Here is a 14,498-nt window from a genome sequence, read left to right on the forward strand (position 1 = left end):
TCTTCATTCATCTATTTAAGAGTAGCATAAAACATGATATGGTTGAACGTTGCATGTAGAGCTCCAACTGATCCACAGTTCCACACACAGATTATCTCTCACACATACAGTGAGTGAAGTTTTAAATTGCTATACTATTCTGTCTTGTTCCATGTGGAGTAGGGATGTTCCCATGGGGTTGCCTGCTGTTGCATTGTGGGTGGAAAGTGGGCTGTCTCTCCTGTGTGTGTGTGTGTGTGTGTGTGTGTGTGTGTGTGTGTGTGTGTGTGTGTGTGTGTGTGTGTGTGTGTGTGTGTGTGTGTGTGTGTGTGTGTGTGTGTGTGTGTGTGTGTGTGTGTGTGTGCGCATGTGTGCTTGTGTGCGTGCGTGCGTGTCATTTGGGCTGCAGGAGAACATTTCGGAGCAGAGTGGGCGTCTCCGCCTCCACGCTGTCGCTCTTCATCTCTTCCTCCCGGCCTGCTGCACTTGTTTCAATCCCTCTTTCTATCTATCCACTTACATTGTAGTGATTTAGCAGTCACTCTTATCCTCTTTTTCTCTCTCCATTCCTCTCTCTGTTTTTCTCTCCTAATCTTTGTCTCATTTCACTGTTTCTTTCTTACTTTCTGTTGTTAGTATTCTACTTTCTATCGCTCTTCCCATCTATCTATCTCTCATTCCTCGCTCTCCCGCCTCCTCTTTTCTCTCTTTCACTTCCTCCTCTCAGGTTTCTCTCTGGTCTCAGGGGAGGGTGAGGACACATGTAGAAGCCTCAAGGGCTTAAAGGAGTAAAGGACGACCTCTAGCCTGATGGATACTGTACACCTTTCAGTCTGCTGACAGACACATGGATATCAACATACACACAAACGTACACACACGCGCACACACAGACACACACACACAGTTAGACACATACTTTGACATACACTTTGACACACACTTTGACGTTAAAACACACACATTGACACCAAAAAACAAAACAAAGGGATAGAGAGGGAGGGAGCTGGAGAGAGAGAGAGAGGGGTTAGTGACAGAGGAGAAGGATAAATAGGAGAGATAAAGCGAAAGGTGTCAGAGTTGCCTATAGGATGAGAGGATTCACTGCTTCTTTCTCTTTGTGTTCCTGTGTAACTCTACAGCCCACATACCAATGCCCTCTGTCTCAGTCTCTCTCGAAGGTTCTCCCTGTCACCTCCTCCTCTCTCAGGCTCCCTCACTCCTTCTGTCTAGGTAATTCTCTCTGACACCTCTCGCTGTGTCTCTCCCTCTATTTATCCTTCTCCTCTGGCACTAACCCCTCTCTTCCTCCCTCTGTTTGTTTTTCTGTGCAAGTGTATGTGTGTTAGGGTTTAATGGAGGTAACCGGTATCCCGGTATCAGACCGGTATGTCTGTCTATCCTCTCCCTCTCCCTCAGTAAATCACAGGGGAGTCAGAAGAGCTTAGCAGGAGAGGTTGTTGTCATGTTTGAAGGGTTGTAGTCCTGTTTGAAGGGTTTAGGGCAGGGTTCTTCAATTCCGGTCCTGGAGGGCCGAAACACTTCTGTTTTTTATTTCTACCTGGTAGTTAGTTGCACTCACCTGGTGTCCCAGGTCTGAATTAGCCCCTGATTAGAAGGAGAGGATGAAAAACAGAGGTGTTTCGGTCCTCCAGGACCGGAATTGAAGAACCCTGGTTTAGGGAAAGGTTAAGGTCTGGTGAGCGAATTTACCGGTATGTCTGCTAAATGGGTAGGTTGTAGTCCTGTGGTACAGTTATAACTGGCAGTGGTGAGGGGATGATCTGGTAGGCTTTGTGGTGGGAGTGTAAGTGAGGAATTGTGAGGTGTCGAGAGTGGGAAGAGGTGGTAGCCCTGTTGGTGAGGCTTGGGAGGGGTGTGGAGGTGGAGGAGGAGGTATTATGGCGATTCTGTGGATGAATGTCTCTCTTCCTCCTGGGCTAGAACAGCAGCAGAAACCTGAGAGGATTGATCAGGTTGGGAGGGAGGTAGGAGGAGAGGGGAGAGACAGATAGATAGATAGCGAAACTCCCTCACAGTTCTGGTGACAACCCCCTGCCTCCTAGTTCAAAGACATAGCTAAGTATTTTAGTCCCAGTTTCGGTAGGCATGTACGTTTGTGTGCAAGAGCTTACATCCGTGCATGCATGAGGTTGGGTTTCAAAGTGCGGTTCGAACTGCTCTTGTGGTTGTTTTCCCACAGAGTGTGTGATACACCAGTATTTAGAGTAGTGAGAGAAGAGTGATATCTTTTGACAGGTTTCCAGTTACAAAGCTTTAAGTTCACATTATCCATGTATGGAACAGCCAACTCAACTACAGTGGTCCTCTGTAGCTCAATTGGTAGAGCATGGCGCTTGTAACGCCAGGGTAGTGGGTTCGATCCCCGGGACCACCCATACGTAAAAATGTATGCACACATGACTGTAAGTCGCTTTGGATAAAAGTGTTTGCTAAATGGCATATTATTATTATCATAGAGTAATAATGAATATTGTAGGATAGCATAAAGTTATAGCAGTGGAATAGCCTGTATGTATATGTGAAAGTAGTAATGGTATTCTAGCTGTAGTTTGGTGGAGAGAGAGTCATGGCTACAGCCATGCGGTTTTGTTCTGGTCAACCACAGCTCTGGCTCTCATTGGACCATTCTCAGGAAAGAATTCTGCTCGCTGAGGCCTAGGTCCCGCCCCCTCTGAGCCCGGGGTGCGTTGGAACACAACGGCATTCCCTCTGCACACACACACAGGCAGGGGGAAAGTGTGTATGTGTGAGGGAGAGAGTGACATTGTGTGTGAGAGGGAAGGAGAGAAAGAGAGTGACCGAAGCGTTTAGGGACAATTCAAGATTTACTGAAGGGGGGCTGATCCAACTCAAAGCACCTCCACAACGTGTATGTTACCGTGAACACTGCAGCAAAAGCGAACTCCTTCCTCTGATACAAAATGTTGAGTTTTCCCGGTAAACTGTGAAGCACTGGGGAAGCTGTGAAGACAGCTGTAGACTATTGTTAATGAGTATGTTATTAAATGTGAATGTTTACTGCTTTTCATTAAATCATGTATGGCTACAAATATTGTATATACATTCCTTGATATGGGCAGAATATTGTAGCCTAGGCCTATATAAAGTTGTTCGTATGCGCAGAATGTTGTATATAAATTCGTTCATATGGTTACATAAAGGCTGAAGGCTAAAAATAGCCAATAGCCTATCTAGTTTCTACAATGTATTTTCGTTTTAAAGAATGCATTATAATTTTATATAGTTTTTACATTATCCACTAACACCAACCATTCACTATAGAACATTTAATTATCAATGGAAAAGCTTAGCAAAATACAAAAAAGATTGGTGCAAAAACAAGTAGGCCTAAAACATTTATTTCAAATAACCAAAACATACCAAAAAATTATAATAGGTTACATGAATGCAGGGCCATAAAAACAAGTTTAGTAAGAAATCTTCCAAGAATGTGCTTGGTGTTCTGGTTTCAAAAGTATTTGGGAGTCATTTGGTGAGGAGCTTGGAGCTTGGCGTCGGGTAAGTTTGGCTTTATACATAGCTTGGGCTTTGTCGAGTAAGGCTTAAACTATGTATTTAGATTGTAGTTAGGTATTGTAGGTAGGTATCGTGGGTTGTTGTAGGTAGTTATTGTATGTAATTATTGTAGGTTAGTGTTGTATTCGGCGGTGCCGGGTGTAGCACAAAGCTAGCTAGCTAGCTAACTCACCACCTGGACTAGCTGGCGAGTAGCTATTAGCAACGGTATAGTTGTTTCACGCCTGAGAGTGCCTGTAATTACGCCAACTGGCTGCCTACAATAATTACATACAATAATTGCCTACCATTCAGCTGTTTTCTAACCTCATTGTCTGAACCGTTAACGTTAGGCAGCAAGTGGCTACTGTGCTCGAAAATTAGCAAGCTTGTTGCAACCTGGATAGCTACTTGTAAACAATAGCTGGAACGACCGAGCGAACAGACGCAAACTGGCTGAGTCAATTCAGTGGCTAGCTTTGCACTTGGCTAGCTAACAGTAGCTGCTAGGGGTAAGTCATAACCTACACTTGTGTTTTGTTTTTTACATATTGATAGCCCGAGTCGCTCAAGGAATTCGGGACATGGGTGACTAGTTAACATTAGTTTGGCTCTCTCTGTGTGTTCGTGTCGTGAAAGGAGGGGTTCTTCTTTGTCTGAAAGCAATGGCTAGCTAGTTTGCTAACTATTCTAGCTAACTAACTGGCTGAATAAGTTGACGACGGACTCGCTCAAGCTGTCGGGACTAACCCACAACGTTAGACACGGACGATCTGCTTGTGTGTTGATACACTGGTGGTTGTTGTGGCTGAGTATTGGCGCTAAACCCTGCTGTTGGAGACCGGCATGCTAGCTGGCTGTGGCGTCTTATGACGAGGTGCCCGGACGTTTTTCACGGAATAATACTGCACCTAGTTAGCTAGCTGAATAAACTAGGTTAGTCTATTCCTAGAAAACATTGAACCGCTGTAGTTTACAACAATTATAATTTCTGAGGTGGAAGTTGGGAGAGTTATATTTGGGAGTTGTGGTGAGGGAGGACTCGCTCTCTCCTTTCCCAGATGTTTAGTTCATTTTATTCCGATCTCCTCTGCATTATTGTAGCCATCTGCTGCAGCCTGACAACTATGCCTCTGCCTATCCCTGTTCTCTCCTCTCCGCACAGGCTACACAAACGCCTCACACCGCGTGGCTGCTGCCTCTCTAACCTGGTGGTCCCTGCACGCACGACCCACGTGGAGTTCCAGGTCTCAGGCAGCCTCTGGAACTGCCGTTCTGCTGCCAACAAGGCAGACTTCATCCCAGCCTATGCTACCCTCCAGTCCCTCGACTTCTTGGCACTGACGGAAACATGGATTACCACTGAAAACACTGCTACTCCTGCTGCTCTCTCCTCGTCTGACCATGTGTTCTCGCATACCCCGAGAGCATCTGGTCAGCAGGGTGGTGGCACAGGAATCCTCATCTCTCCCAAGTGGACATTCTCAAGTTTTCCCCTGACCCATCTGTCTGTCTCCTCATTTGAATTCCATGCTGTCACAGTCACTAGCCCATTTAAGCTTAATATCCTTGTCATCTATCGCCCTCCAGGTTCCCTTGGAGAGTTCATCAATGAGCTTGACGCCTTGATAAGTTCCTTTCCTGAGGATGGCTCACCCCTCACAGTTCTGGGGGATTTCAACCTCCCTACATCTACATTTGACTCATTTCTCTCTGCCTCCTTCTTTCCACTCCTCTCCTCTTTTGACCTCACCCTCTCACCGTCCCCCCTACTCACAAGGCAGGCAATACGCTTGACCTCATCTTTACTAGATGCTGTTCTTCTACTAATCTCACTGCAACTCCCCTCCAAGTCTCCGACCACTACTTTGTATCCTTTTCTCTCTCCCTCTCCTCCAACACTACTCACTCTGCCCCTACACAGATGGTAATGCGCCGTCGCAACCTTCGCTCTCTCTCTCCCGCTACTCTCTCCTCTTCCATCCTATCATCTCTTCCCTCTGCTCAATCCTTCTCCCTCCAATCTCCTGATTCTGCCTCATCAACCCTCCTCTCCTCCCTTTCTGCATCCTTTGACTCTCTATGTCCCCAATCCTCCCGGCCGGCTCGGTCCTCCCCTCCAGCTCCGTGGCTTGATGACTCATTGCGAGCTCACAGAACAGAGCTCCGGGCAGCTGAGCGGAAATGGAAGAAAACTAGACTCCCTGCTGACCTGGCATCTTTTCACTCCCTCCTCTCTACATTTTCTTCATCTGTTTCTGCTGCTAAGGCCACTTTCTACCACTCTAAATTCCAAGCATCCGCCTCTAACCCTAGGAAGCTCTTTGCCACATTCTCCTCCCTCTCTGTGGATGACTTCGTCAACCATTTTGAAAAGAAGGTTGACGACATCCGATCCTCGTTTGTTAAGTCAAATGACACTGCTGGTCCTGCTCACACTGCCCTACCCTATGCCTTGACTTCTTTCTCCCCTCTCTCTACAGATAAAATCTTGCGACTTGTGACGGCAGGCCGCCCAACAACCTGCCCGCTTGACCCTATCCCCTCCTCTCTTCTCCAGACCATCTCCGGTGACCTTCTCCCTTACCTCACCTCGCTGATCAACTCATCCTTGACCGCTGGCTATGTCCCTTCCGTCTTCAAGAGAGCGAGAGTTGCACCCCTTCTCAAAAAACCAACACTCGATCCCTCTGATGTCAACAACTACAGACCAGTATTCCTTCTTTCTTTTCTCTCCAAAACTATTGAGCGTGCCGTCTTTAGCCAACTCTCTTGCTATCTCTCTCAGAATGACCTTCTTGATCCAAACCAGTCAGGTTTCAAGACTGGTCATTCAACTGAGACTGCTCTTCTCTGTGTCACAGAGGCTCTCCGCACTGCTAAAGCTAACTCTCTCTCCTCTGCTCTTGTCCTTCTAGACCTGTCAGCTGCCTTTGATACTGTGAACCATCAGATCCTCCTCTCCACCCTCTCCGAGCTGGGCATCTCCGGCGCGGCTCACTCTTGGATTGCGTCCTACCTGACCGGTCGCTCCTACCAAGTGGCGTGGCGAGAAGCTGTCTCCGCACCACGTGCTCTCACCACTGGTGTCCCCCAGGGCTCAGTTCTAGGCCCTCTCCTATTCTCGCTATACACCAAGTCACTTGGCTCTGTCATATCCTCACATGACCTCTCCTATCATTGCTACGCTGACGACACACAACTAATCTTCTCCTTTCCCCCTTCTGATAACCAGGTGGCGAATCGCATCTCTGCATGTCTGGCAGACATATCAGTATGGATGATGGATCACCACCTCAAGCTGAACCTCGGCAAGACGGAGCTGCTCTTCCTCCTGGGGAAGGACTGCCCGTTCCATGATCTCGCCATCACGGTTGACAACTCCGTTGTGTCCTCCTCCCAGAGTGCGAAGAGCCATGGCGTGACCCTGGACAACACCCTGTCGTTCTCCGCTAACATCAAGGCCGTGACCCGATCCTGTAGGTTCATGCTCTACAACATTCGGAGAGTACGACCCTGCCTTACACAGGAAGCGGCACAGGTCCTAATACAGGCACTTGTCATCTCCCGTCTGGATTACTGCAACTCGCTGTTGGCTGGGCTCCCTGCCTGTGCCATTAAACCCCTACAACTCATCCAGAATGCCGCAGCCCGTCTGGTGTTCAACCTTCCCAAGTTCTCTCACGTCACCCCCTCCTCCGCACACTCCACTGGCTTCCAGTTGAAGCTCGCATCTGCTACAAGACCATGGTGCTTGCCTACGGAGCTGTGAGGGGAACGGCACCTCCGTACCTTCAGGCTCTGATCAGTCCCTACACCCAAACGAGGGCACTGCGTTCATCCACCTCTGGCCTGCTGGCTCCCCTATCTCTGCGGAAGCATAGTTCCCGCTCAGCCCAGTCAAAACTGTTTGCTGCTCTGGCACCCCAATGGTGGAACAAGCTCCCTCACGACGCCAGGACAGCGGAGTCACTCACCACCTTCCGGAGACATTTGAAACCCCACCTCTTTAAGGAATACCTGGGATAGGATAAAGTAATCCTTCTACCCCCCCGCCCCTTTACCCCCCCAAAAAAAAATATATATATATAAAAAACATTGTAAAGTGGTTATCCCACTGGCTATAAGGTGAATGCACCTATTGATGTGTCATGAAGAAGTGTCGAAGTAGGCTAGGGGCACATTTTTCTCAGATGGATTTTGGAGTATACACAACTGCAACTTGAAAGTGTAGGCAACGCTCTTCAGGTAAGACTCCAGCCATTCAGTCGTGGTGTACTTCTGAACCAGTGACTTCAGATCTTTCTATTGTTTGTGGTAGTGGGGTCTTTGCCGTGGCGGAGAAACGCCAGCAAGTTGCTGCTCTGTTCTCCTTTCGCCTCTTTGCTGCTGTCATTGCAATGCCTCAATTAACTTCCAAATGGTGGGGTGGGTAGCGACAAGATTCGCCAAGTCTTGCAGGACAGCATCATATCAGTTCCATAATCCCCCCCCCAAAAAAATATAATAAAATAATAATAATAAAATAAAAAGAGATAGAAGCAGATTAGCAACCATATTATTGGCCTTGGGCATGCTGTCATCAATAATAAGAATAAGAATAATAGTATTATGTTAAACAAGACAGTTGATGTTCCAGGCGCTGAAAGAACTGCGTATCCTGCATAATTTGGAGATAACCCCGTCAGTGAGCGTTACAGTATGTGACCTCTGCACTTCCAGAATAACTTATTTGCAGTCTGTCATTCCCGTCTGTAGGTATAGCCTTCATGCGGCAGGATATTTTTGGGAAACACAGAGACGATAAATTAAGTAAGGGACATCACCAGGACCTTGGATAGGTGAGTGCCACTGGAAAGTTTGTGGGCTATAATTTCCTCCTCATATTGTAGGCCTACCATCTGTGTATCCACTCTTTTCATATTACTGTAATGTCTCCAGTCATATAAAATGATGTAGAATTGCAGGAAATTTGCTGTACCCCGTCAGCCCCTGGTCTTCAGGGCTGAGCCCCTGGTTATGAAACTCTGGTGATGTCTCTGTTGCTTGTTTTGACCTCCTCTAAGAAAAATGAATGCAGAGGGTAGCAGTGCAAAATTGTTTTAAGCAGAATATTTGGATGATTAGCATATGAAGGACTTGCAATTCGATTGATGGACAATCGAAGCCATCCATCCAACCCATTTATTCAGATCTGGCAGTTAAAATCTCTATAGTCATGTGACAGAGTCTTTTTAAATTGAAACGTCCAAATGTCAGCCTTTTACCAGATACATTCTTTTCGCATGGAATATTCTATTTTCATAAGTGATAAAAATTCGGATTGATATGCATGATTTAACGAAAAGCAGCAAACAGACACAACATTGTTTCAAATTCTTTCATAAAAGACTCATAAACAGAAACAGGCAATAGGCTATACAGCTGGCTTCACAGCTTCCCTGACAGATAGGCCTACAAGGAAACTCAACATATTGTATCTCGACAACGTTGAGTGTGCGAGGGGTTCTATGCGCTGTGTAGTACCTTACACAAAAAGTTTTGCTCTACAAAAAGACAAGTAAGTGATCAAGGTGTCATAAAAAAATGTACGCCCCTCCCCAACGTTAAAATGTTTTCACATGACCCTCCCCTTGTACTGTAAAATAATTGCACACCCTCCCCCCTCATAGGATTAACTCAAAATAATGTTTATGACTACAAATAACAATAACTGTAGTAACCCTGTGTTTATAAATGTGGATATCGACTTTTCAACTTTAGCATGCTTATGTTGCACAGTCAATGCCACACAGGGCTACGGACCATAACGTTGAGGGTTTGCCGACCACCACAGACAAGCTCACTCTCCCTGCCTGTTTCATTAGGCCTACATTACGATCATCTAGGGGGAAATCAGATTTTGTAGCCATATTTATAATTATTTAAAATATATGCAAATAATTTTCCACCAACAGATTTCTGTGCCAATGCACCACACAACCAATAAACAATGCATACCGTCTTCAGGCGCTTCAATATCATGGTTTGCATTTTCAACACCACAATAAATACACTATTTCAATCCCGACAAACAGAAAACACATCCCTCCCTACCTTGTAGGCTTATGCAGAATCGAAGGATTGGCTTGAAAAACTCAGAATGTCATTCAACTTTTTCCATTCATCAAATGGCCACTGCACAGTTTGGATTGATTGATTTGATTTGTCAGTTAAAAAAATACACATACAGTGCCTTCAGAGAGTATTCACACCCTTTGACTTTTTCCACATTTTGCTGTGTTACAGCCTGAATTTAAAATAGATTAAATTGAGATATTTTGTCACTGGCCTACACGAATACCCCATAATGTCAAAGTGGAATTATGTTTTTCAAAATTGTTACGAATTAATTACAAATGATACGCTGAGATGTCTTGAGTCAATAAGTATTCAACTGCTTTGTTATGGCAAGCCTAAATAAGTTCAGGAGTAAAGAAATTCTTAACAAGTCACATAATAACTTGTATGGATTCACTCTGTGTGCAATAATAGTGTTTAACATGATTTTAATGACTACCTCATCTCTGTACCCCACACATACAATTATCTATAAGATCCCTCAGTTCAGCAGTGAATTTCAAACACAAATTAAACCACAAAGACCAGGGAGGTTTTCCAATGACTCGCAAAGAAGGGCACCTATTGGTAGATGGGTAAAAGTAATTTCCCTTTGTGCATGTTGAAGTTATTAATTACACTTTGGATGGTGTATCAATACACCCAGTCACTACAAAGATATAGGCGTTCTTCCTAACTCAGTTGCCGGAGAGGAAGGAAACCGCTCAGGGATTTCACCATGAGGTCAATGGTGACTTTAAAACAGTTAGAGAGTTTAATGGCTGTGATTGGAGAAAACTGAGGATGGATCAATGCCACAATACTAACCTAATTGACAGAGTGAAAAGAAGGAAGCCTGTACAGAATAAAAAATATTCCAAAATATGCATCCTGTTTGCAACAAGGCACTAAAGTAATAATGCAAAAAATGTGGTAAAGCAAATAACTTTTTCCCTGAATACAAAGTGTTATGTTTGGGGCAAATCCAATACAACACATTAATGAGTACCACTCTCTATATTTTCAATCTGCTTTCCACCAGACAATGGGAGAGGAATTCACCTTTCAGCAGGACAATAACCTAAAACACAACACCAAATCTACACTGGAGTTGCTTACAAATAAGACAGTGAATGAATGGCTGAGTTACAGTTTTGACTTAAATCTGCATGAAAATCTAAGTCAAGAGCTTGAAGAATTTTGAAAAGAATAATGGGCAGGCAAACATTGTACAATCCAGGTGCGCAAAACTCTTAGAGACCTACCCAGAAAGACTCACAGCTGTAATCACTGGCAAAGTTGATTCTAACATGTATTGACTCAGGGGTGTGAATTCTCATGTAAATGAGATATTTGCAAAAATGTATTAAAACATGTTTTTACTTTGTCATTATGGGGTATTGTGTAGCTGGGTGAGAGAAAAAAATATATTTTGTATTACATTTTGAATCCAGGCTGTAACACAAGAACATATGGAATAAGTCAAGGGTTTGAATACTTTCTGAAGGCACTGTAGATTGTAATGGACACATATGATGTGTGTAAAATACTTTTTTTAAGGTTGTACTGATTATGATGAGCTAATGCTAAGCTATTTGCCGGCTATGTGTGGAGCCATGTTTATTCACATCATTCAATGCATTCTGGGTGTCAAGTAAATGTCTGTCAGACCAAAGATGTTAAATACAAAAAACATGGCAGCGCGCAATTTTTACTCAGCTCAAGGACTAATGTAGCCAACTTTTTCCAATTTGGATGAGAATTGTCTTATGCTGTCGCTACTTCTGTGAATGTCTGAAAATTGTATCCCAAAATAAACTGCTCACATTGAGGACATAATATTGTAAAGACTGTGTTTATGCTAAATGTTTCTGTGAAAAGAACTGTGTGGCCAGCTCAAACGCTGACTGTTGCGTCAATCGTAACTAGACATTCTAATGAAGTGTTATAATCACACCAGTTTCCTCGTCCGCTGCAGGGACCACTGTAGAATGATCACACCCGTGTGTTCGTACTTGTCAAATGGTTAAATTCTCATAAAAGTGCAGTAAATGTGTACCTGTTTCAAAAATATATTGTTCAAAACCAGCTGTTCAATTTGTTACTTACTACTCTGCCCCTCAGTGACTGCCAGCAGCATCATCTCCTCCTCCGTGGGCGCATAGGCCATGCAAACATTGCTTCAAGTTTTTTGCCAGCTAGTTGCTATGAGTGGGAACTGCCCCGATGAAATCGTAGGATTTCATAGCATAAATTATAACAGCACAAAGTAAATGGACCGTTCTGGGGTGCTCAAATGAGCGTCCGTTCAGTCAGAACTTCTGGGTCTGCTCTAGCCTCCACCTCCCAATGAATCTCTCCCGCCAGACGGCTTACTTCCGATTCGATCTGCTCTATCAGGTACAGATGGCACTAAACCAAAAAGCAAATTGTAATTAACTTGTAAATGGGATCCTTGGATCTGATAAACCGGACAACTACATCCAACAAGAGTCAAAGGACAGAGGGATGCACTAGCTGGAACCTTTTCATAATGGATCTGGTAGGACAAATAAGTTCTGTGTATGTTTGGTGGGACGTTGATGGAATATTCTCCTAACCCTTAGAAAAGCAGACACAGGAATGTTCTTGCAACTTTCTTATGAAACATGTCTAGAACATTTATATCTTATGTTCTGAGAACATGGCAACCATGTTCTGTGTATGTTTTATGTGACGTTGATGGAATATTCTCCTGACCCTCAGAAAACTGGACACAGGAAGGTTCTTGCAATGTTCTCATTTAACATGTCCAGAACATTAATATCTTATATTCTGAGAACATGGTAACCATGTTCCTTGTATGTTTGGTGCGACATTGATGGAAAGAAAACTGGACACATCAATGTTTTTGGCACATTCCCATGAAATGCGACTAGAACATTAATATCTTAAGTTCTGAGGACATGGTAACCACGTTCTGGGTAAGTTATTTTTGACATTAAGGGAATGGTCTCTTAGAAACATTTATTGCACATCGGGAACATTCCAATGAAAACATTAATTAATAACCTAATGAGACTCTTAAGGGAATGTTCTCTAAAGTTGTGGGAACATTTGTTTTTACCTGGGAGGAGACTTTTGAAGCAGCCTAATCAGATGAAAACATTGTGACTGATTGTGTTTATGCCACATATAAAAGGTAATACATTTTAAAAGTTAAATGACAAATATTTAGGCTATATTGAAGCATTAGGTTCTAAGTGCGTGAGGAATAGCCGTTCTGATTGGAGAAGAGGCAGAGCAAGCATTATGCTTTCCTGAATAACTGGACCTGCCGGAAGCATATGTGGCCACATTATTATAGGACGATTTGGGAGAATGATGATCTGCAACAGACAGTAAAAATACAGCCAGACTGGTGTGCAACTGTGCCTAGACCTTATAAACTGTTCAGAGTAGACCCACAACTGATCCAAATGGAATGAAACATTCAAATCACAGGGCTTTTTCGAAGTTATTCAAATGACATTTTACTGCAGCCTAAAGTAGAATTTTGTACTCAATTGAAAACAATAATGTAAAACAGAGAAAAAACAAAAAGTTAGACATCCATCACCTATTTTGGATCAACCCCCAACCCAGTACATTTTCAACAATCCCTTAGTTCCAGGGATTGAAAGTGGGAAAGCAAGCAAGAGGGGATGAGGTAGGGAAAGAAAATTGAGAGAGAGAGAGAGAGAGAGAGAGAGAGAGAGAGAGAGAGAGAGAGAGAGAGAGAGAGAGAGAGAGAGAGAGAGAGAGAGAGAGAGAGAGAGAGAGAGAGAGAGAAGAGAGAGAGAGAGAGAGAGAGAGAGAGAGAGAGAGAGAGAGAGAGAGAGAGAGAGAGAGAGAGAGAGAGAGAGAGCGAGCGAGAGAGAGAGCGAGAGAGAGAGACTAAGTATGGGGAGGACCTGAACTCGGTGCTTGGAGTCAATGCCCCTACTGGAGTCCACCACGCTACTCTCACACACTCCCTCAGACCTCTTCAGCTACTGCAGCTGAGTGAGTGGAGTGGAGAGCCGAGGCAGAAACAGAGTGAGAGGGGGAGAAGGGAGGGGAAATCGTTCCTTGTTACTACTTGTTGCTCTTGCCTTTCCGTGCGGAGCGTTGAGGATGATATTCCCTGTGTTTTCCTGGCTGGAGTGGGAGCTTGTCTGAGGTAAGAACCTCGCCGCTTTTACCCTTTACTGCTGTTGTTTCTCTGGGTGAGAGGGAAGGAGAGATGGAAGAAACAATAGGTAAAACGGGGGTAGTGTTTCAATCCAGAGTTTGAGGGGGTTTCTGTGGGAATGCTGGCTTTGTGGAGCGGGGGAAGAGAGGGAGGTGTGGAGGGAAGTGTTTCATGTGCTAGAGAGAACAGAGCTACACTCCTCTGAGTAAAGCAGAAAACAGAGAGCCCTCACTGAATGAACAGACTGGCCCCTCTGTAAGAAAAGACAGAGTGAAAAAACAGAGGGAGAAAAAGACCGAAAGACTTAAAGGGTCTGCTACATGTGTTTAACAACTCTCAGTTCTCTTAGTTGGACAGAACATGAGGAGTGAAACACTAAGCGGATAGTGGAAAATCTAGCTCAGCTCTCTCTCTCTATTTTGTCTATGCTGTGTTTCTCCATGCTGTCTCTAGTCTCCAGTTCTCTAATTAATGTTGTTCTCTCTCGCTGGTGTGTTGTTCTGGATATCACCAGTTCTCTAATTAATGTTGCTCTCTCTCTGGTGTGTGTTTCTGGGTAGCGCTGTGTGGTTCAAGACTGCTCCCTGTTTATAATCTGGAGTGTGGAGTCACATTTCAACACAGTGCAGTGAGGAGGGAAGAGAGTAGTTAACTACTTTAGCAGTCTCGTCTCCACATTTATCAAGCC

General features: G+C 44.4%; 1 protein-coding gene across 1 annotated transcript in view; it reads left to right on the plus strand.

The window, feature by feature from the left end:
• Positions 1-13,582: 13,582 nt before the first annotated feature.
• LOC121541499 (disabled homolog 2-interacting protein) overlaps positions 13,583-14,498 on the plus strand; it is a 202,119-nt gene continuing 201,203 nt past the window's right edge. Inside the window, exon 1 of the mRNA XM_041850560.1 lies at positions 13,583-13,798. The gene's annotated coding sequence lies outside the window, so the exon portion shown is untranslated. The remainder of the gene's footprint in view (positions 13,799-14,498) is intronic.

The sequence above is a fragment of the Coregonus clupeaformis genome, chromosome 27, assembly GCF_020615455.1.
Source record: "Coregonus clupeaformis isolate EN_2021a chromosome 27, ASM2061545v1, whole genome shotgun sequence".
Taxonomy (NCBI): Eukaryota; Metazoa; Chordata; class Actinopteri; order Salmoniformes; family Salmonidae; genus Coregonus; species Coregonus clupeaformis.